This window comes from Agelaius tricolor, unplaced genomic scaffold (genome assembly GCF_023055355.1).
Source record: "Agelaius tricolor isolate 1412-34295 unplaced genomic scaffold, bAgeTri1.0.p SCAF_1, whole genome shotgun sequence".
In the NCBI taxonomy this organism is placed as follows: Eukaryota; Metazoa; Chordata; class Aves; order Passeriformes; family Icteridae; genus Agelaius; species Agelaius tricolor.
In genome coordinates this window covers 38,775,709-38,798,605 of record NW_027269261.1, presented here as the reverse complement: position 1 = coordinate 38,798,605, position 22,897 = coordinate 38,775,709, and the positions used below count along the sequence as shown (strand labels likewise).

The following is a 22,897-nucleotide window of genomic DNA, read 5'->3' as shown; positions in this document are numbered from 1 at the left end:
GATTTCTTTAACTGAAAAGAAAAAATAGCTACAGAACAAGTGGTTGTGGTTGGATTGTATTGTATCTCCTTAATCTCCTATGTGTCTATAGCAGGTCTGCAGCAGTAACACACTAACACACGCTGGTAAGTCAGATTTTACTCTTCTACTCTGTGCTTGGATGATTTTTCCTGTTCATTCTTGTTTGTTCTGTCCTCTTCTCTGAGTGCTTATCTTTGAGGAGCAGAAACCAGTCTTGGCTTGCTACTGAGAAAAACACATGCAAAGAGGTGCCTTCTACATCTCCCTCTGAGGACCTCATGTCACAGCTAGCAGAGGAATTGGCATTAAATTGCCACAACTGAAAATCTTGAGGTGTGAGCTCCCTCCAGCCTCAGTAAGTGTTGATAGGCAAAGATTTGCAATAGAAGAGGTCACTGAGGAAAGCTCTGCAGAGCTGATGTTGGCAGGTGACTAGGAAGCCCTATCCCTCTGGATCAGGTCATTCTTATTTTTGAAGATTATCTTCTGAAAACAAGAGCCTTCTTTGCTGTCTTTTTGATACATGTGTTTTTGTCATGCACATCCTTTCCCACCTGATTGAGTAGTGTTGTTTTAGAATTTCAGACCTCTGGACTTTAAATGTACTACAGTAAATCCACCTTGGGATTAATCTCCATGACAGAAGTAATACTGCTTTCAATGATTGCATTGAACATAATTTTAAAATATATTTACTGATTTTGCAAGATTTTAATGAGCTTTGGAAAGTTTTCTAAACTATTTAACATCCTTTGAAGAAACCTAATATAAAAAGAAAATGTTACTTATATAAAACACATCGTGCAATGTAGCAAGAGCCATTTACTGTGCTCAAAGCAGATTTAGGACTCAACAGTATGCTGAGAAAGTTAAACTGCCTATTAGCCAGTGCCAGCTGCACCAGAGGCTGTTTTCAGATATATTTAATGGGCAGGGATCCAGTATTACTGTCACATCTACTTCCATCCTTTGACTGTCCCTGCAGTATGTAGTGGTATTTTTGTATTGCATAAAGTCTATTTAGTAGTAAAGAGCACTCTCTTGAGCAACTGAATAGCCTCAAGAATTAGGCAATGCAAAGGAAGAGACACAAGCACCTCCCCCTTCCAAAAAAAAAAAACTTTCCCCACATAAAGAAAAATAAGTCCATCAATTTAAAGCATCTCTTCTAAAGGGGTTACTCCTGCTGGTCTCCTTTTATTTTTTTCCTTAGTTTTTAATTACTTTTCTCTTAACAGCTCCACATGACAAGATATCTCTCTTCCCAGCCCAGAGGGAATGACTGAAGCTCCTGTTTGACTATTCCAGTACTTTTCTGGCAGCTGTACTGCTAGCTTTGCCTTCTTATCTTTGTTGTTGTTGTTGTTTTTTCCTTAGCTCTTGGGATTGGCTAATAGAAGATCTCTGCTGTGAAGCCCATCTACAACATGGCAGGGTCATTGTGTCCCTCTGGCAAAGGAGATTTTGTTTGCAACAGGTGAGGATGAGTTGGTGCAAACTGCAAGCTGTGTGTAGTAGTAGCTCCACCAACTTTGAGGGTCTTTATTAGAGAACCGCACTCAGTGATTCATACAAAAGAGGACAAGAAGCTGATCTCTGGAAAGAAAGCACAGAAAACTTCTGAGCTTGTGCCAGACCTCAGTGAAGTCCAAGAGAGGGCCCAAGAGTTCCGTCATTGTTCCGTCATTGTCCTCTCCTGTTAGCACATGGAACACAATGGGACAGCAGTCCTGCTAAGAGCCTCTAGGGGCTACTGCAGTTCAATAAATCAAAATATATAAAATGCAAACCCAGTTTTTAGTCTGATATGGGCTGTGTTAATCTCTGGTGTGCTATCTTGGACTTCAGAAGAGTTACAAGCAATGGAATATTGCCCACTGAGCCTTTGCTGACTGTTCTCGCATTTCCACGAAGGATAAAGGATCACAGTGAGTAGAGAATATTCTCTTAGGACACAGTGTTGTGTCTTGTTTTCCTGGGGGAGGAATTAGTCTTTCAGTTCTCTTTCTTGCTTTGTTCCCTGCTTTCTGATAATATTATAAAAGTAACATGTTTAGCTTATGCTGGGTTCTGCAGAGAACACACCAACTTTGTGTACATAACAGTTTTTTCACTCTTTGCTAGTGCTTTAGTGATATTTGTTTTTATTTGAGTTAATAAGAATCAATGTTTTATTAATTTTCTCTTTAAAGATACCATGCACCCTTGATAATTCTCTCCCACCACATGGGGTTTAGTTCACTGTGAAATGTTTCACGCACCGTACGAGGCATAGCAAGAAAATGAGCATGTGAGAGAAGGAGCAGTCTTCAGAGCAGCATATTTAAGAAACTCAGAATTTAGGAGGAAATCTCTACAGGATATCAAAGCAAATTTCACTCCGAGAAGGTTTCAGTTTGTCGATAGATGTAGCACAAAGACTTCCTGTTGTTTCACAAACAATGAATCTTCTCCAGCCTATAAATAATGTAAAGACAAATCTCAAGATTTTTTAAAAATTCTGCTAGCTTGAGGCTACGTACCCAGCATGCCTCCTTGTTTACAACTTCCCACTATAAATGTATATGATGTTTGTTTTCAGGCAAACATCAGCTTTCCCTAGTCCTGCAATTAACCTCCAGTACATATTAGCAGCAGCCTTTTAAGCAGTTTTTACACCTAGTGATACTGGGCAGCATGGTCATGGAGTGGTTGCTCTATACTATGGAGGAGTGATCTCTGTGGTAGGAAATGTGCGCTGCAGCCCCCTTCATCTACAGTGCTAATGAGTTACTGCCATCAGCTGCCGATCCTTAGGAAGCCCCCACTCTTCAGGTAAACTTCCTTGAAGCCATTTATGAAGGTAAAATGAAATGATACATTGAGTAAAAGTGCTGCCACACCTTACATAAATCTTGGGGATATAAATGGGATCTACACAAAGGAATGGATTTGTAAAGTTCAATTTTTTTGTCCAAAGGTTGTCTTTTGTGTGAGAGGGCCTGAACTCCCAACATCTCCAAGAGTGCAGGTGAGTGCCCTTACTGCGTCTGATTTTGTTAGTAGCTCACATTGCATTTTTCTGTGCAGGTACAGTAAGCCCAGGGGAATGGCCTTGTGCTTAGGCTAGATGTCCTGCCAAGGTTAGGGCCTGTTTCCCAGCATGGAGTGATGTGCTTGGTCTCTGGCAGGATGCCGAGGGCACAGACCCCGTGCACGGCCATTCCTAACCAGCAGTGTCTCATAGGAAATACAGGTGCTTGTCTGGTTTGTTTGGTGTCTGATCCTGTCCCTGTGGGCAAGGTGTACTCTATAACAAGTGTTTGTTCACATACTTTTCAGAATCTCAGACTGCATATGCTCAGAAAGAGGTTTTGTGTGCAGTCAGGAATACTGGGCATTTATAGAGCTTACAGAAAGGAAAACAAAAGTCATGACACTGATGGAGTGTGGGCAACCAAGGAGATTTGGATAGCAAATCTGGAGTTAAGCAGTTAAAGTCCACTTTCTTTCAAATTCATCCACATTCACTCTTTACTGGAATGATCCTGAAACACATTGTTCAAAAAATCAAATCTTGATCAAGGACAATTTAGTCCTTAGCCCTACATTTTACATGAAAAATTTGGAGTGATGAAAGGCTTCTGTCTGGGACTGGAGGCTTGGCTATTTCTAAGCATCCTCAGAGTTTCCTCTCCGTTCTTATCCACTCTGGTTTTCCTGGAGGCTTTTTACACTTGAAACAGAGTTTTTAAAAGTGAATGCAATTTATTTAAAAGCACATTTGCGGTTCAAGAAGAGAGAAATTCTAATTAATTACATTCTAATATAATGTTAGACCAAGACTGTAACAGAGTATGGCCCATAACAAAGAGCTGGATTGAATGTTGGGATCAGTTAAGGAACAGCTGCAAGCCATAACCATCCTTCAGATTTCTGATGCTGTATAGGAAGGGGCATCCACCCAGATCTTTCCAGTTTTCTAAATCTTGGCTGACAGGTGTCTGTCCACACAATGACAGCAACACAATAAACTGCTCAGCTGCATTCTGTGACTGGGCACAGAGGGAAATTCCCCTCTCCCCTGCTTCAGGCTGATTCACTAAGGATAAGAGGAAGTAGTTTGTTGGATGAACTATGACTGAGCCATTGCACCAGTGACACCCATTTAGGAGCTTTCAGCCTGGCAGTTGTGTAATCATGAAGTGTACCTGCAAAATGTACAAGCAAGAAAAAGCCTTGAGTCACGTGAATTTAAGAAAGCAGCAAAGGGTGGGGGGGGAAAGGTTCACAAAGTCAGATGCTGTTTCTGTCCATCCCCCAGAAGGTGAACTATTCTCAGGTTTTCATTAGCTCTTAAAATTCCAGCTGCATATCTAATTTCCAGGCCCTACATATCCAGCTGAAGTATTACTTCCTTACTGCCCAAGTCAGGTTTTGTGTTCTACAAATGCTCTACAGAAATATCATTATAAATCCATAGCTGAAAGGGCCTGTGCATCTTAAGTGCTCTATCGTTTTCTACCTCTGAATATTCTGCCAGCAGAGATTTAGAACATTGGCTCTGTAAATGCTTTCATGTCAAGACTAAAGGCAACACTTGTTTAATTCATTCTTTGACCCAACAGCAGCTTTATCTTAGGTTATCACTTGTTAAGCTCTCTAGAATGTTTTAAACATGAAGGGGGCTGCTGTGTATATATACCCTGTCTATTGTACTTTACCTTGCAGAAATTTGACAGTAGTGATTCATAAATATCAAAACCATTTCCCTTCTCTGCTGTAAATTATGCTTTTCTTTAGCTCCATTCACAGGGTGTGTAACCCATTCCAGACAAAAGAACAAAAAAAACCAAAAAAAAAAATAAAAACCAAAAAAGAAAATTGTATTTGTTCCCTACCAAATTTGTAGTTCTTTATCATAGATCACTAGAGGTCACAGATTTATATACATCTGCTTCTGTGTATATATTTTCATATATGCTTGTGTGTATAAAGTTTTGGTGTGCATATAAATATACCTGTATGTACAGTTTGGGTACATGTGTATTTATAAGTATAAATATGCACACGCATGCACAAATTTATGTGCTGTGGTGTAAATGGAGGACTGGAGTTATACATCAAATGTACTGCAACCTGATTAGAATAACAACTAAGGTTTGCTGTACATCAAAATAATTTACACTACTCTGTGTAAACCCATCATTTCTGTAAGTAGGGAATTTATCTCTAAGTTGTCAAAACACAACTGTATTTAAAATCAGCATCTAATAATGACCCCTCAGAAATTACATCAACAGAATCCTTTTGGATTTGCATTACATAACACAAATCAGAAAATCAAAAGTTTTATATTATTGAGTCACAAGACTCTTGATATCAGTCTGTATTTTTACTGCCAGCAATTGGACAGAACTTTTCACCCGAATTCATTCTCAAGTTGAAGTCTGATCCCCTGATTGGGTGGGAGCCTCTTGGGGAGGTTTGCAATGTTTTGCAATATGTTCCCCAATCCAGATAAGCAAGGACCAATGCAGACAGAGCAGTTTGGCCCTGTGCAACCTCTGTAACTAAGTACCACATAGGCACTTAGGGACTGACATAGGCACTGAGAGCAGCAGACCTCTGCCAGATGCCTTGGCCCTGAGTAGTTACTCAACAAGATATGTTAACAGGAGTAATGTGAAAAAAAAAAACACTCTGAGTGGAAGAACAGGACAGCAAAAGTTACAGCTCCATCAGGAAGGAGGTAGTTTAGAAATGTGGGAGATATCTAGACAAAGTTTAAATTATCTGACTTGAACTGGAAGTAATAGCTGCCAGCAGCAAGTGGGATACTTAGAAGAGAGATTTCTTTTTGCTTGTTTTGAAGCACTTTATGGTTTTAATAGTTTTCAGTTGGTGCAGGAAGAAAAACCTATGAAAATACAATATGGAACTGCAGAAAGAAAGTGCCTCATACAGATTTAACTGGTTGTGGCAAGTGTACAGAACAGACAGGATGTGAGCAAGAACAGTGTGCTAAAGTGAGTTGGACCTAGCCCTGACTAATAAAACCAGCAGAAGATGTTACCTACAGTGGGATTCAGCTCCACTAGTCACTGCTGTCAAAAAAGTTAAATGTCTAGTCAAATCTAATCCCTTATGCTCTAGAGGCTGGTGAGGCACAAGCACAAAAGATGGCTCCACAGGTTATTGAATCCCAGCTCTTTGGAAGACAGCTTAAACCAGAAATATCTGTCTCTCAAAGAAGTAAAACCAAACACCAAGGATAAAGCCTCCTTACTTTTTCCACATCTGCACAAAAATGAAGTGAACCCCATTTATGACCCAGGCTGATTCTCATAAGGAAAGAACAGTACCCTACCACAATAGACATGCTGGAACAGCCAAAATCGTCAGTTTTTCATGTGTAATTGGGCTGGAGGGAAATAAATTTGTAAAATACTCCAACACCAGGCACTGTGAAAGATGTAGACAGACAGTGGTAGGCATTTCTGCTCAACTCCCATTCTATGCCATGAAAGCTAAAAGGGTTTTAAACATACAACTATAACCAAAATATCAAGCCCCAGACAAGGTAGACTGAAGTCCTTGATGAACCAGACACCAGAAAAAATTTAAATTGCTGCAATTTTAGTTCCCTTTTGAGTTCAGAATGGCATCTATTTCAGTTTGTTGCCATAACCTGTAACAAAGGAAAATCATAGCTCACACTTAACAACAAAACCATACCTCCTTTTTTTTTTTTTGAAAGAATATATGCATATTTTTAAGAATTATAAACAGTCAGAAAGACCCAAGACCAGTTGATCCTAATGATTTTCTAATCAATGCATGGATTTTTTTAAAATAAATAGATAAATCAATACTGTGCTTATTCGTCCATTAATGTCATAGCCATGAAAAAGGGATGACAAAGGAAAAATATAATATGCTCCCCTGGCACTGAGGCAATGACATCTTTTTAGAATGTGAGTAGAAGAAATTATTTCAGACATATATTTTGAATATCTATTTGAAGCTATCATGTTGCAGTGAATAAAATGTATTTATCCCTGCTTAGTCTGCAATCAAGTGGCTTAGCAGGCTGATGTTCTTGTAGCTTGAACTTTCTTGCTTGGCATGGGATCAGCCTCTCTTTGCTGCTCACATTGAGCAAACTTGCAGATTTCAATCCTTCTGGAGTTCTTCTCTGAGATAATGAGCTATAGTGTACCTTTTGGCCTGCAAAGAAATTGTGAGTCTGGGACCATTCCCCTCAGACAGTGTAGGACCTCAGAGAGGGGCTGGTGGTGAAGAAACTTCACCATCAATGTCATTACAAACAATGTGGCTCCTTAGCAAAATGCTTGAAACACATGCAGAGAACTAAATTACCAATGAACAGCAACAAAACCCTGTCTATCACCACTGTAGATAAAAATACCCAGATGGAAGCTATGGGACTAAATAACCTGAACTTGAATGCAATTATCTGGGGCGTTTTTGTTTCCTTGCAGGTCATATAGAAAGAAAAAGCAGTGCTACACCTTTGATGTAGTTTTAATAAATATTCAAAGTCCCTTCAATTACTGCCTGAATAATTACTGTGGATGCAAATAAAATGGGGAAAACCAGAATGACTTTCTGGTCTTCCTCAGGGGAATGGACTTTGGAAGTAGCAGCACTGAGTTGGATGTGAGGCAATTTCAAAAAGAGAGGAAAGGAGAAAGCTGAGAATTGTAGGTGTTGTAAGCCTCTCAAAGGCATTACATTCCTGGTTGGGCATGTAAAAGAGTCTGCATTAGCACTACAGCCTTCCACCATGGTGAGTGGCCAGCCACAGTTTTGGAAATGATACTTTCTTCTCTTTGTGACCTGAGGGAAGTCTCTGTGCATTACCTTACTGTCTGCTTCAGTGAATCCTTTACAGCAAAATAAACCTGGCCGTAAGAAACAGAAAATACTTGCAAGCCAGAACACCCATGAAGACACTTCTCTTGGTAGTGAGAGTTTAATCCAGGGATCATTTTGAGCACATCTTGAGCTTTGATCCACCACTAGGGCTGTTGAGACCAGCGTTTCCCAGAAGCACACCATGATCCCTCTTGCGAATCTCCACAGAACTTCAGCAACACCATTTCTCTCATGAAAACACACAGGACTTTGTGGTAGCTGTTTTTAAGCCACTAGAGTTGAGGAAAATATTTTGTACTGTGCTGGTGAAGAACATTGGAAGGTTTACATAGTGTCTCTAAAAAGGCTGAGATCACCTAGTAATATTGTTCTCTCATTCTAGAGGTCCAAGAAAGCCTTTAATTTATATTGAGGAAGAGATATCTTGCTTTCTTATTCCATCCCTCAAGCTACCAGCTGGACTACCTTGTAATCTCCATAATGACAGTGTAGTAGGCTCCTGCTCTCAGGTTTTTTCATTCATTAGCTCAATGTCTTCATTATGGTTATTACTTCACCTGACTTTGTGTTTGCAAGGATGGCATATGCCTCAGTGGACTCTATAGCCTGCCAATTTTCTAAGAATTCTATCATCACACACTGTGTGGACATGTCCTCTCGGTCTCAGAGAATCAAGTAGCAATGACTCAACACCATGTGGATACACAGTCAGCTCTTGTGATGCTGCTGTCTCCCAGTGGATCAGAAATGTGCTGGTATTAGTGATAGTAGAATTTTCCTAAAACCTAAAAATGCAGACAAGGGTTCAAATACTCCAAGCCTTGGTCAACCCATTTGAAAGACTTAGGAATACTGAGGGATAAACACTCTGGAAATCAAAACATGGATATGAAAGTTATCATTCTGTGCTTCAGCTTCCTGATTTGCCTTTTATAATTTCTTTCAGCAGACAGCTGCATTAGGGGTCCTATATGGGGAATACTGGGTTTCCTCTATTCCTGTTTCATATAAAGGGTAGTATCTGCTACTGGCTCTTGATAGTCACATTTGTGTTTTGGGGAATGCAACTCACATCAGTCAAAGCATGTGAGTGACAGGGAATTCTGCACAGGAAACAGGGTCCTTCTGTTCTGCTGTTGCTGGTTAAAAGAAGACTCCCTTTCTGATTCCAGTGATCCACAACTTTCTGGTTTGATTAGGAGATATACTTATTATGTCTTGCCTTCTTCTGTGACTCAGCAGCAAACAGGTTTCCATTCACAAACAAAAGTAAAATGACATCAGCAATCATCAAATACAAAAAGACAAAACAGACAAAGACATTTTGCTTTAATACTTCTAAGCAGATACTGCAAGTAACAGAATGCACACACACACACAGGGGAATATTCAACAAGGAATTTTGAAACAGTTGCCAGCACTCTGTCTTGGAGAAAGAAATGTTGCTGCCTGTCTCAATAGCAATTGTCATATTGTGGTCAGCTGCCCAAAGATGAGCACAGCAGTGTCTGTGGGCAGCTGCAGCAGCTGAGCCAGTGAGCCCTGGCACAGGGACAGAGCCAACAGGTGTCAGCCAGGCAGGCAGCACCTATGCACAGCAGCAGCCTCATATAAAACCTCAGGAGAACATGGAGATGGTGCATGCCCTCCCAGCTATGTTAGCCACTTCTCTGCTGTTACAGCTAGTTTCTGCATGACCAGTACCAAGGGAAAAGGAATGGCTAAAGGCAGGGTAGTTGTGGATCTCTAACTGTGCTACTCTGTGTATTGTCACTGAGCTCCTATCAGTGACCAAGTCATCCACGTTTTCTGCAGACAAACTTGCCCACTTAGCTAGAGGGAGACTGTATGCCAGGCTTTTATGGAGCAGCCTTAGAAGCACTGCTGAACTTTGTGCCTTGGGAATCACTGGGAGCAGTCCAAACAATCCTGTATATTCCTTGTCAGCATCTAATATTTTTTTTTTATCTTTCTCCATTTTTCTATGTGACTCAGAGAATCATGAAGCTAATTAATTCCATAGATCAGCTTTCTGCTATAATCAAGTATCCTGTTTGGCATTTCCTTATCTGATCAGATAACCAATTATTTTCCCTTGTACAGAGGATGAGTACATAAGGACCACTCAGATGAGAATTGATCAGGACTTGTTCCTCAAACAGAGCCCAAATCAAACTATTTCTGATGCTATCAGTGGAAGCTACCCAGGTTTCAAAGACAGGTGCTCATATATTTTTGACCTTTCCTTCCCACCACAGAGAAAAAGGTATTCTGACACACAGAGGGGAAGGTATTTTGCTATGGGCTTATATTCTTTCACCCATGCTTCTCTTTCTGTCTCTCGTAGATTCCCTTGATCAAGAATCTCTTGATCTTTTGGTTCTGAAAGTCATCACACCAAGGTTCAAACATATCCAGTCATTCATAACTTCTCCCTCCGAGAAACATGTCAAACTCCTTTTGTATGTTTATCTCTGATCCTCTTTACAGATATATTTAAGAGCTCCCCTACATTAACATCCCCAGTCTTTGCCTTGCTTCAGATGATTCCTTTGTCTTTTCAAAACTAAATGCCATTTTTATTTTGATCTCAGGAATGAAACTGACTTCTTACCTCTGTTTTTTCAATAGCTTAGAGGAAGCATAGTCACTTTTGAAGCTTCCAGTTCATGGTATTTTCTGCTTAAACAGAAGTTTAAGCATAACCAAAGGATGTATCTTTCACCTTAGATAATATGCCACTTCACTAAGGGCAAGAGGTTCAAATGGGCATGAATTTTACAGAAATCAGCTATCTAAGACCAGCTGAGATTCTGGTTGGAGAGATCAAAGGCAATTTGTTCTAGAAAGAATGTTCAGTCAAGCAATTGATTTTAAATTTGCTTTTCTTGTCAATGCATACCTTTGGCTTGAGGATGTCAAAGAGTTTTCTTCTGAATTTTTGTACTTTTTTGTGATCCTATTTGCGTATAATTTCACCTTCACACTACATATTCACTTTCACTTGCATCTTGCTTTTAGACTAGGTGCTGAGCTGACTTGTCTATGAGAGTTGTCTGACACATCCTATGGTTGTCACTGAGCAAGACCGAGTGGCCTCTTTTTCTGCTCATTGGTTTCTCATACTTCAGTGACTCTCCTGTTCATTTTTGGAGGGCCTTGTAGCTCTGCTCCACTTCCTACACAAACTAGCTGCTGCAGTTGAAAGGTTTCATGCCCATTTTTCTTCCACATTGCCCTCTCTTCCTGCATTTTTGCTCCCTATCCAGTGGAAACAATGACAGAGGTGGTAGAAATTTTCAAGTCCCAACAAATAAACACACAGTTATAACTCCTTGACTTCTTTTCATCTTTCATAATTAACACATAGCTGGGGACGTATGCGTCAGCGCTGCTGCCTGGCCAGTGTATTTGGGAAATGGAATTTGGGGGAGAGGCGAAGTCCCCAACAGAGAAACAGACTGGCATCTCTGGAGTGCTGTGATGGCTCTTCAGAATTGAAGTATTTCATGCAGTTTCTTGGTTTGCCTGCTCAGGTTTTCAATGAAAAATTGAAATGTTCTGTGGGAAGCAGAACCATTTCATGAATAATTCACTGCAACTGAAAGCTCGCCTCTCTGTTGCAAAACAGTTTGATGTAAAACTTTTCGGTTTCTTCCAATTAGGACAAATGTAGAACTCTCCCTGTGCTGTCCTGGGGCTCAAAAGGCAACACAGCTGTTGTCCTGTATCTTCAGTAGCAATAAACGTTTGATCAGCTTGTGTGCTTAAGATATAGGCATGAGAGGAAGGAAACAAGGCCAAATTTACTGGAAGTCCCCTTGAATTCTCCTCAGAAATTATATGACTTGGCATTCTTTAGGCCAGGAATAAGGCTTAGCTTTTTCTTGCTTGTTTCTGTTGTATGTTTGCATTGAACAAAGGCCTATATTTTTTCCACACATTTTTTTGAAAGATTCCAGCCTTATTTCCTATTTTGCCATTGCACTAGCTTTGTCTCCTGTTGGCTGTAAATTATATTTTTCACTGAGGTGGATTAAACTATTCAAATACCTTTACATTGATGTGCTTCTAAACTACATTCTGTAATAATTACCAAATATATATACTGGAAAAAATAATTATCCCAGTTTTGGTGTAAGAGAGAAAACTGAGACTGCCAGTTGCTGCATGGACAACCTCAGCTGAAAGATCCACAAAAGCCACCATAGTTGGTTTGGGAAGTTTTGTCTGCATGTACATTAGTCTCTCTTCCAGCAGGATATAAGCTTTTAATGCTCAGGACTTCCAGTCAGTGGGCACCTTTTCCCTTATCATCCCCCCATTTTCTACCTGACTACTGGAATATGGGTAACATTTGGTGGAGGTGGTACATAAACCCCCTAGCTGCTTTCATCATTCTGTCAAAGGGAGGAAAACAATCAAAGTGCTGCAGCAAGAAAACAAATGGCCAAGTAGCTGTTGAAGCAGGAGGTTCCAACTCACTGGAGCTCAGCTTATTACAGGCCATATGCCTGAGTGGCTCCTCTCACTGAGTGCTGCACCCAGATATGGAAACAAGTGAATGTGCCTGTGGTTCATCAGGCCTGGTTTGCTATAACCATATGCAACTACTGAGAGCACAGAAAATAAGAACCTGAAGAGGCTGTGGTGCTAACAGGAGAGAGAATCCTTGACAAAATATAGCATTAATATATAAACTTCCCAAATATTTATGTAAAGATCATAACAGGCAATGATAATTTGGTATCTCAAGCTCACAGCAGATGATCTTGTCTTTATCCACAGGCTATATTCATAAATGATGCAGCTTAACATAGGTAGGGAAATAAATTGAAATGCTCTTCTACTTTTAAATATATAGATATTTTTAAATATCATGGGGTCGAATTAATAGTTTCTCTTTACAGATACCATTAGCTCATACCCTTTCAGATATGCTCAGTGTTTGGAGGGCTTGCTGTGTAAATGAGGAGCTAAGCACATGACTCAGGTCCTGAATGATGGATGACAGAATGAGGGAGACTGTGTGACAGAACTGCCAGAATAAGGAGAACAGAAAGGATGGAAGAAGTCAGTTTTTTTCCTGGCATTTTAGTTATGTTTATTTGGCAGAACTCTTTCCAAGAGCACTGAAGTGTCAGGCCCTAGCCAACCATTTCTATTGGGTGTTAGGAAGTCTTAATTACCTAGAAAAGGGAAGCAGCCATCAGCAACCAAGAGCTTGTTCTAGAGCTGCTATATTCCCCATCCTCTCTGTAGAGTACTTATTTCCTCACAGGGCTTAGTTGCTTAAGGATTTATTCTGGAAGACATGTTGCTGTGATAGTGGCTTTGCTAATTTGGAGAAAGTATTCTTAGTCAGAATAATGAGATGTGCACTTCTAGTTATTCTGGAGGAGGTGCTCCACTCTAAGTTCATATGGTGTCCAATTCGAAAGCATTTCCCCAAAGAAGATGGTGCTTCATCTTTCATCATACCTTCCATATTTCTGTGGCCAGTTGTACAGCTCTGTGGCCTTTTAATACTCTAGACTGGGGTTATGTCATCTGTCTAGTAGCTCTTTGCACACATAATTCACAGCACTGCCATAATTCACTACAGCTACTTCAGTCCACCCACTTTTTGTAAAAAGGATGATGACAAGCTTTATTTCATTTCATTTAATTTCACTTATTCTCACTCTCTATGTGAAAGACTCCTATCCTACCTTTGAAACCTTTCACCTTTATTTTCCACTTGGTGGCTTGTGCCTCCCCTTTTATATTGCCCAATTGAAAGCTTTTTTTATGGCTTGAGTGTCTCGCTTAACTTTCCCAGCAGCACATCAAGTAAGCATGCCCTTTATAACTAAAATGAGCCGTACTGACAGCACTGGTCTGCCTCTGGTTTGGTTTGAAACACTATTACATGAAATGCTAGGAAGGTGTCTAGACACAGTGCAGAGTAGGCACCACTTGCACACGGTTAGAAGACATTAGTAATCCCTCAGTGTCAGTTGCTGTCCTTACCTGTGTTAGTTCAAAGGGGGAAAAAAAATTATGTGACAGTGTTTTCACCTGCACAGGGTGGTTTAAACAGCCTTTCTTTTCATGTAGCAATAAGCAAAACTAGATATGGAAAGTTGGTTTCTTAGAAATTAAAAATATCGTCTTACCGGCCTTAATAAATTTGCCATTCTTTGCTTCTGTGTAGCATAAAGGTCCATTAATTATGCTGCTGTCTCTGAACATGGCTCCAAAGAACAGGGTGACCACCTTTTTCAATAAAATTGCAGATTTACAATTTTCCAGCTCAGTGAATCACTGGTATTTAAATATATTGAAAGGCCAATGCCAGACTGTTCTGCCTCCCTGTGCTGCATTTTACTGGGAAGGAGGTGCTGGAAGGGTGCATGAGGAGAGAAAGAAAAGGAGCAGAGAAGAAAAACAGGGAGACAGGCAGATGTGATGATAGGAAAAGCCTTCAAAATCAGAAGGAATTAGAGTGCCTAGAAGAACCTAGGGCACAGAGGTGGGTCGCCCTTGGTGCCTCCTCAACCCTTGTCTTGCTCCCAAATGAGAGCAATGAACATTACTGGGACCCCAGAGAGGGCAAGGCTGATAACTCCCAAGAGTTATGGTCCATCACTCTGGCTGTGAGATGAGGGCCAAGCTGGTGTAACTGCCTTTAGCCTCTTTGCCCAGGGAAGATCAGAACAAAGTACAAACACTGTGCTGTGCCTCAAATTCAGGTACATGGTCACACAAACATGTGGGATGATTCCTACTTTCTGTCAGCTCTCCTTGGCTGGGAAGGGGAAAGATGAATCCATGCATGTTTTTTCTGTAGTTGTCTGCAACTGAAAATTGTTTTAAACCATCTGCAAAACTGTACATTCTTTTGGCAACAGGGAAGGCAGGATGATAATCTAGTAGAAAAGAAGGTCAAGTGACTGAAAAAAACATTAATGTTTATGTACATAAAAATTATCAGAAGGTAAAGGGATGGGGGGTAGCAACTAAGGCAAAGCTGGATCTTATATTTTTGTGCCTCTGGCTTGTGTTTGTATGTTGTGCTATATAGCTAAGGAACATCTTGTATTTGCCTTACCTGAGTATGGCGAACAGCCTTTCTTACAGACACAAAATAATAAAATATCCAGCTCATAAAGCTCACCCTCTCCTGTCATTGCTTATGGAAACAGTAATACTCCAGAGGGCACTTGAGCACTGTTGGCATTGGACACCACTGGTGGTGGAGGAAGCAGAATGTAATCTTTTGCTAACAGCTCAGCTGAATCCCAGGAAACTGATTGAGAGGTGAGAAATGACTTTGGGTACATGGATCATCCACTGAAAACAGTGTCAGCTTGTGCCTGGTTTTAGACATGGATGGACCAACCCAGGACCATCCCTATTGCCTGGTTGTGCTGAGAGGAGTGACCAGGCTGTGCCCAGCACAAACTCCCTGCCACAAAGTCTCTCCAACCATTCTGTTTTGAGGGCTGCAGGGACAGAAGACAGTCTCAAGGAACTTTAAATATTGGTTCCCTGATTTTCTTCCACTCTTTGATTTTGAAACTCAGCTGCTGTGATAACAGCCAGGAGGGTTTTAAGTCTCTCCTCCTTTGTAGGAAGTTTTACTGTAAATTCACCCTGGCTTCCAGATTGCACATATAGAATTCTGCTGTGTGTGAGGCTGAAAGAGGAGACTCAATTTCCCTGTGGTTGAAGGCTTCCAAGAGCTTCTGAGGGAAGTCGTACTGCTAAAATAGCATCCTTCTTTTTCCCCTCTTCCCATTTTCCTTCTTTTTCTTAATATACCACACTGTATATACAGAGCTCTGTTCACACCTGTGCCCTGTATTACTGGACAAAGATTTTTTTTTTTCTTTTTGTTAGCTTGTGTCTGGCACTTAGATGACCTTGATGCAAGTCTCACTTGGAGTGCAAGCTTTCTATTAGTTTGGCATGTAGGGTGGAAATTATGTGAGGGTCACCTCCCCACAGATGATTCTACTCTGTATCTGAGACTGTAATGTCTGTCTCCCTCCAGAAGCCAGAAATTAAGAGAAGGAAATATGTCTAGAGCACAGTGTATCAGACTTACTTCATTCCTGTTTTAGGATGAGATAAATATCTCTCAGAGGGAATTGTTTCTCTCTGGCCACCTCAGGGAGGCCATGTTTGTAGTAGGCATCTCCATTATGGATAGCAACCTTTAGCCAAATAAATTGTACTGTAGCCACTCCTGTCTTAAACTATACCCTTTATAATCAAAGGTGGCACAGATATTTTCCTTTTGCAGAGATGTTGTGAAACTTAAATGCAATAATGTTTGCATGTCATACTGGTGAGAGCAGTATGCTAATGCTTATTAAACTGTGAGCACGATGAGCTGCCCTCCAAAGGTTGCCAGAGAGAAGTTCCTCTGGTACTGGCAGCACTTCTGTCCATGAGGAGCACATCTTTATCACGAATTTTAATAACATGGGCAGCTCATGAAGTAGATGGTTTGTTGCAGGGAAGGCAACACTGAAACCTCAGCCTGTACTTCAGATGCTGAAGTTGCTCAAGAGAAGTCACAGACAAACATTAGCAGAAAGTAAAGGTATTGTGAAATTATTGTCAAGGGAGACAATGGAAAGAGAGCTTGATGCAAAATATCTTTTTAATTCCTTTATATTGAAATTCCTTTACTTTGTTTACTTTTCTACACATCCCAAAAAATCTAGGATTCTAGAAAAACCGTAGTTATTTTCAGTTTATGTTGTAAGAGAGAGGTTTTAATTTTGCCAAAAAGCAATGGGTTTCCTGAAACCCTTAAAAAAACCCAATCATATCTTGTCCAAATACAAGGAAGCTGCACTGAAATATATATTTTTTCACATGTCACTTTAGGAAATTAATTTTGCTACTTGCTTTAGCAAGATCAGGAGTTCATCCAAATTACTGAGCATGGGTCTGTTTGAATATCATATTTTTCTCTAGAACCTTGTTCATGAAAGTCATTCTGTTGACCATATTCTTCATTATTAAGATCCTAGTCTTACTTTTTCCTAATTTTTGAAATTTTTAAGCAGTCACAATTCTGTGTTACCACTTCTTGATCCAAACATGACAATAAATAATTGTTTACAAGGCACAAAAATGTATCACAATAATTAAGGCAAGTCTGGGGCTCTGCTGGTGTTTGCTTACATTGCTGTGGAGGAATATGCCTACCTACTATGAAAACTCACCTTCAGAAAAAGATAATTGTTTTCAGATACAAATCAAATTTTTTTCTTCAATATATTTTTGTACATTACATTTGCCAAAATCTCTAACAGTATGCTCTCCTGTATTGCCCAGGTGGATCTGAAAGAGTGCTTTCCCTCTCTTGGCCTCTCACAGGCACACACACACATACATGTGCACACAGGCACAAACACACACCAGGGCAAGTGCACAGAAAGTTCATCAGGCATTTCAGTATGTGATAGGCCCCAAATTCAAAGCTGTTTTTTGTGCAAGGGGATTAGGACTTTGACTGTCTTTCTGCGGCATATGGAGAATGAAAAGTACAATAAAGCATGCTAAAAACTAGAGACCAGATAACAGCACATCAGCAGCTAATTGCTATGTACACTGTACAGCTGCAAATGAAACACAGCAAGAGTCTTGAACAGATTATATTATAAAGCATTATAGCAATGGTCTGAGAACAAAGCTAGAAATTTAAAGAAAAACAACCCAGAAATTCCAAAATAACAAAACAAACAGTTGGAAGCCCTATGGGATTTTTAACCATTTTGTCGTTTGAAGGATCTTTCTATAATTATTTTCCATGACAGCTGTAACTCCCTCAGGTTGGAAAGAACAAGTCCTGGCTGCTTTCATAACCCAGACTAGGAGCAGTGTGGTTTATGTCCTGCAGGATCCTACACTTTTTCTCATAACTACTCTGCACTTGCAACAGTGAGAGCTGAAAGGGAGCTGAATCTGGGCACTGGTGTAGAGCAGAGTATGGGGCATAAAGAAGCTCTTCATGATTTGTCTATGCTCACAGCATTAAAACATCACCTCTGTCTTGTTTTGCTGTACCTGTGGGGTGTTCTTGTTCCCTGCTCACCAGGCAGCAGGGGAAGCAATGGAGCTGGTGCCTTCTGGGCTGCACACAACCCAGTGCTCCAGGGCTGTCCCATCCTTTTAGAAAGTCTGCCCTAAGACACTTTCAAGCTTCACACAATCTGCAGGAGCCATTCCTCAAACCTTTGGATTTTTGAGTGCCTTTCAAATGTCCAAATGGGGCTTCATCCTGCTCAGTTAAAGAGGGTATATTGTTTTATTTAAATTATGTGTAAGGTCCTGTTGTAATATGAATTTTTTTGTGGAGGTGAGATGCATATGCCCTTGGGTAAAGGGAAAAATATAACTAGGCAACGATGTCAGCACACAAAGAAATTAAAGCAATACCAATTTCCTCTATCCTTGCATAGCAGAGTGGACCAAGTCTTTTTATGTGGGAAGACAGTAGAGAAGCTGTTCAAAGGAATTTCAGATAAACCACTCCTGTCTGACTTTTTGAGAATCATTAATATTGGAGATGGATTGTTGTCAAAGACAGACACAATTACTTTCCATTTTGTTAAATGTACAATTTAGAATAGTGCTAGTCTTTAAGATGTTGTATAGTTTGGGGTTTTTTTCTTGTTGTTGATAAAGCCTATTTGTCAAAAATATGGCTATTAAGCCATTTTCAGTCCCTCATCTACCTTGCACATATGGCAAAACATAATGAATTTTCAAACTGGAAAAATATTTAGCATCCTAAAAATGATCTCTAGGTTAATTTGAAGAATTCACCCACCTGTTGACCTGGGGCTTTTCGGAGATACATGTACTGCTTCTGACATGTTGTATATTATAGTGCCTTATTCAGAAATGCAAACACCTTATAGATAAAGAGTAGCAAAGGGATAAATAACTTTTTTTGTTTGGAAGATAACTTTTCTATTGAAAAGTTATAGAAAAATAACTAAAAATAGAAAAGAGACTAATTGAATGAAACAGCTTTTAAAGCAAACTCAAAAGTTTACAGCATAAAATATATTTGTTTAATATACTTTATATATAATTTTTGTTTAGTCTTCTAAGCTCTTGGCACTGCACAGTCCTTTTTCACAATGTGGCCCCATGCAGCCTCAGCCCACAGCCTTTCCTGGTTCAGACTCTGCAGCCAGGCTTTGAACAAAAAGTGTGTTCCTCTAAGTGTGCTGGTGAGCACCCATGGTGGCTGAGTGCTCAGGTTCGCCACCAGGAAGAACTCATGCTGGTTTTCTACAAACATGCTGCAGAGCTTACAGGTGGTCACTTTTCCTGCAGGGAGAATATTCATACAGTGAGATGCCATTCAAGGTGACTATGGATGGCAGAAGTACCAGTCAGTGAGCCACAGCAGCCCACAAGTTGATATATCATTGTATACAGCATAACGGAGCAACACATGCTATGAATTCCCCAAAAGACTTTGGAGTAGTTGATGCTACTTCAGAAATACGTTTAGGGCAACCAAGATTTGAATCTGCCTCCAATTTGGTCAGAAAGCAGCAGCTGGTTTCAGACTCAGTGGATGGCAATGGAGGGATTCCTCCAGGAATCAAATTTATCACTTATTTATATTTACATAATAGCTACAATTATATATATATTTTAATACATGTATATAATATGTATAATATATATAAAGATATATATGTATAGTAACGTAAAGTAGTAAATTACATTTCCAAGCTCCGGTGGATATAATTTTACAAGAATTGAAATCATGTGAACAAAAAATGTGAGCCTGGCTTGGTTCTTTTGTTTTCTCCCCAGTAAAAATGTGGCACTGTGCTAGCAGCTCTCAGATGCCTACAAGTTAAATTTTCTGTCTCTCTGGAGTAAGAAGGCAATTTCATTGCAGCTGAGAGTTGCACAGACAGGGTGGCTGTAAAAATCTTCAGTCATTTGTGTTATTCACAGAAGTAATAACTTTATTACTGGAACAAAGGCAGATTGCTGATGTTTTAGGGTAATGTTTTTTCCTCTTCATATTTATTGTAATATCAGACAAGGTTTTACTGGTGTCACACAGACATTTGCTATTATTATGCAGAAGGGTTTAGTCTTCTTGAGAGATTCTGAGTTAGATAATTTGAACATCTCTTTTTTATTTTATTTCTGTGTATCTTATAAAATATTTCCTTATAATTGTTAACACGTATCATTTTAGCATGTTGATTATTATATCTTCTTTTTACCACACTGAACTTTTTTTTCTTTATACTCTTCGGTAGAGCTTTATATTTTTCCTCTTTCAGGTAGGTTATAGCTATGCTTGTATTTCTTCTTTTTAATTTTGTTTTCATGCTGCGAAGCAGAGCTGGTAATTTGGATGAATTCTTACTGCATTTTCAGGAAGAAGAACTAACTGAGCCCAGCACAAGTGGCCTGTACAACTGGAAGGGGTTTTCTCCACTGGGATGATTACATGTTCATGTACTCCCATACTAACAAAATGGAAAATTGGTGAAAATGGAGAAGAGAATCATGGTAATCTGTGTAGACAATTCAGATGTTTCATAGCAGTCCACTGGACAAAGGCAATAAGGTGGAGCCATGCCAAGTCAAGAGACCTAAAGTTTTTTACAAGAACTCTTACCTTAACATACCAGCACTCATGTCCTTCAGTTTTAACCTGCTGGAGTCATGTATAATTGATGTAGGGGTTGAGAAAGTCATCTGACATCAGCATAAGGAAAATGTTAAGCTTTCTCAGTTTCTAGCACATGATTTTCAAGACATTTTAATCCCCTCCCTTTCAAGTGTGGATTTACTGTGGAGGTCAAGGGGTCATTAACATTTCCCCTCCTCCTCCACCATTAACAGGCAAACTCATCAAGGACTGGTGTTGGATAGTGTTATTTCATTAATGCACATACTTGCATTTGGGTTTTTTTCTTCAGCCAAAAGAAGAATTTTTCCTCATCATCCTATTTCTTCAACATTATTTGAAGTTCAGAAATTGTCTTTCATTTAAATATCATCCGCTCAAGGTTCCAGTAACAGACATTACTGTTTTTAGATGTTGCAGATGTTTTAGGAGGAAGAAAGGAGGCTTGCCCAAAATTGTTTTGCTTGCTATTGCAAGGACCAGAGCCACAACAGAGAAGATGTTTCATCCTGTTGCACTGTACATCCCTCTGTGGGCAGTAGAGAAGGGAGAGTTCATCACTAGGCAGCCTCTTGTTGCAGACTGACAAAACAGATGAAACTACGGTGGGATAACTGGTACTGTATCAAATGTGGTAAAGCAAGGATAGTTCCTCTGCCTGCTGTAGAAGCAGGCCGATACCTACCTACATATCTCTTTTTGAAAGTCACTCAAGGATGCACAGTTTTATACAGCCAAATAGTCCTCTGTATGTAAATTTATGTAGTCAGTGTAATTTCGTGGTTATTTACGCAAAGGCAGAATATGACGTCACTAAGTGCACCCTCAGACACCAAGTGGGGTGGTATGGTTGACACACCTGAAGGAAGGGATGGCATCCAGAGCGACCTGGACAAGCTCAAAAAGTGGTTGCATAGGAATCTCATGAGATTTAAGAAGACCAAGTGCAGGGTCCTGCACCTGGGTCAGGGGAGCCACTATGAATATAGACTGGGGATGAGCAGATCAAAAGCCTGCCAAGGGGGGCTTGGGGGTGCTGGTGGATGAGAGAGAGGCTGGACATGGCGTGGCAGTGTGCACTTGCCCAGAAAACCAATCATACCCTGGGCTTCATCAAAAGCAGGGAGAGGATTTTGCCTCTCTGCTCTGCTCTGCTCTCATGAGACCACAGCTGCAGTTCTGCACCCAGCTTTGGGGCCCTTAGCACAGGCAGACATCAACTTGTTGGAGTGAGTCCAGAAGAGGGCCACTAAGAAGATTAGAGGAAAGGAGCACCTCTCCTGAGAGGAACGGGGAAAAGAATTTGGACTGTTCAGCCTGGAGAAGAGAAGACTTCCGAGTGAGCTATCTGTGGCCTTCCAGTACATGAAGGGAGACCACAAGACTGGTAGAGTGAAATTGTTTACAAGAGCATGACAGGACAAGGGAGAATGGCTTCAAACTGACAGAGAGTAGGTTTAGATTAAAAGAAGTTCTGTAAGGGTGGTGAGGCACTGAACGGGTGTTTTAGGTTGTAAATGCAAGATGTGGCTGGGGGTGTGTATTCTATTGCCATCTGTTAGAGGTGGGGCAGTTATCTTCTGTTAATTGGGCCACCTGCTAAAACCAGGCGGGGCAGTTTTCTTTATCTCTTCCACAACCAATCCTCCCTCCAGGAAATATCTTCTGTTAATGGGCCACTGAGTCTCACATTGATTATCGCCCATTGTGAGCTGCTCCGCACAGGGGGAGGAGACAGAAATTCCAATCTGGATATGATCTGAGAGTTGGAACACCACAGTCAGCCTTTTCCCACTGGGCTCCCAGAGAAGTAGCTTTTTCCCACTAGATTCCCAGAAGAAGACCAGGCCCATCTACAACACTACTGGATCTTCAGAAAAAAATGACACCTTTCTACAAGATCATTGTTTCAACAGAACCACTCTGTCACTACAGGAAGACTGCAGCCACCATTTAATCTGACTGCTACCAACACACTGACCCACAGGGTGTCAGGTTGTATTCTGACTCTGTCAGTGTTATTTTGTATTACTGCATTTTTATTTTACTTTTATTTTTCCAAATAAAGAACTGCTGTTCCTGCTCCCATATCTTTGCGTGAGAGCCCCTTAATTCAAAATTACAATAATTCAAACGGAGGGGGTTTACATTTTCTGTTTCGAGAGAAACTTCTGCCTTCCTTAGCAGACACCTGTATTTTCAAACCAAGACAACAGGTTTCTCAGAGAAGTTGTTAATGTCCTAAGAAGTGTCCAAGGCCAGGTTGGATGGGGCTCTGAGCAATCTGGTCTAGTGAAAGGTGTCCCTGCCCTTGAC

General features: G+C 40.4%; 1 long non-coding RNA gene across 3 annotated transcripts in view; it reads left to right on the top strand.

Moving 5' to 3' along the window:
- LOC139591684 (uncharacterized) overlaps positions 1–22,669 on the top strand; it is a 30,121-nt gene extending 7,452 nt beyond the window's left edge. For 2 of the 3 annotated variants that reach the window (XR_011679723.1, XR_011679722.1), the window contains 3 exons: positions 1,399–1,949; positions 2,981–3,031; positions 20,326–22,669. This is a non-coding gene — a long non-coding RNA (uncharacterized lncRNA). Of the gene's footprint in view, positions 1–910; positions 1,950–2,980; positions 3,032–20,325 lie in introns of those variants that run through there. The other variant, XR_011679720.1, reaches the window with a different exon arrangement.
- The last annotated feature ends 228 nt before the right edge of the window (positions 22,670–22,897 follow it).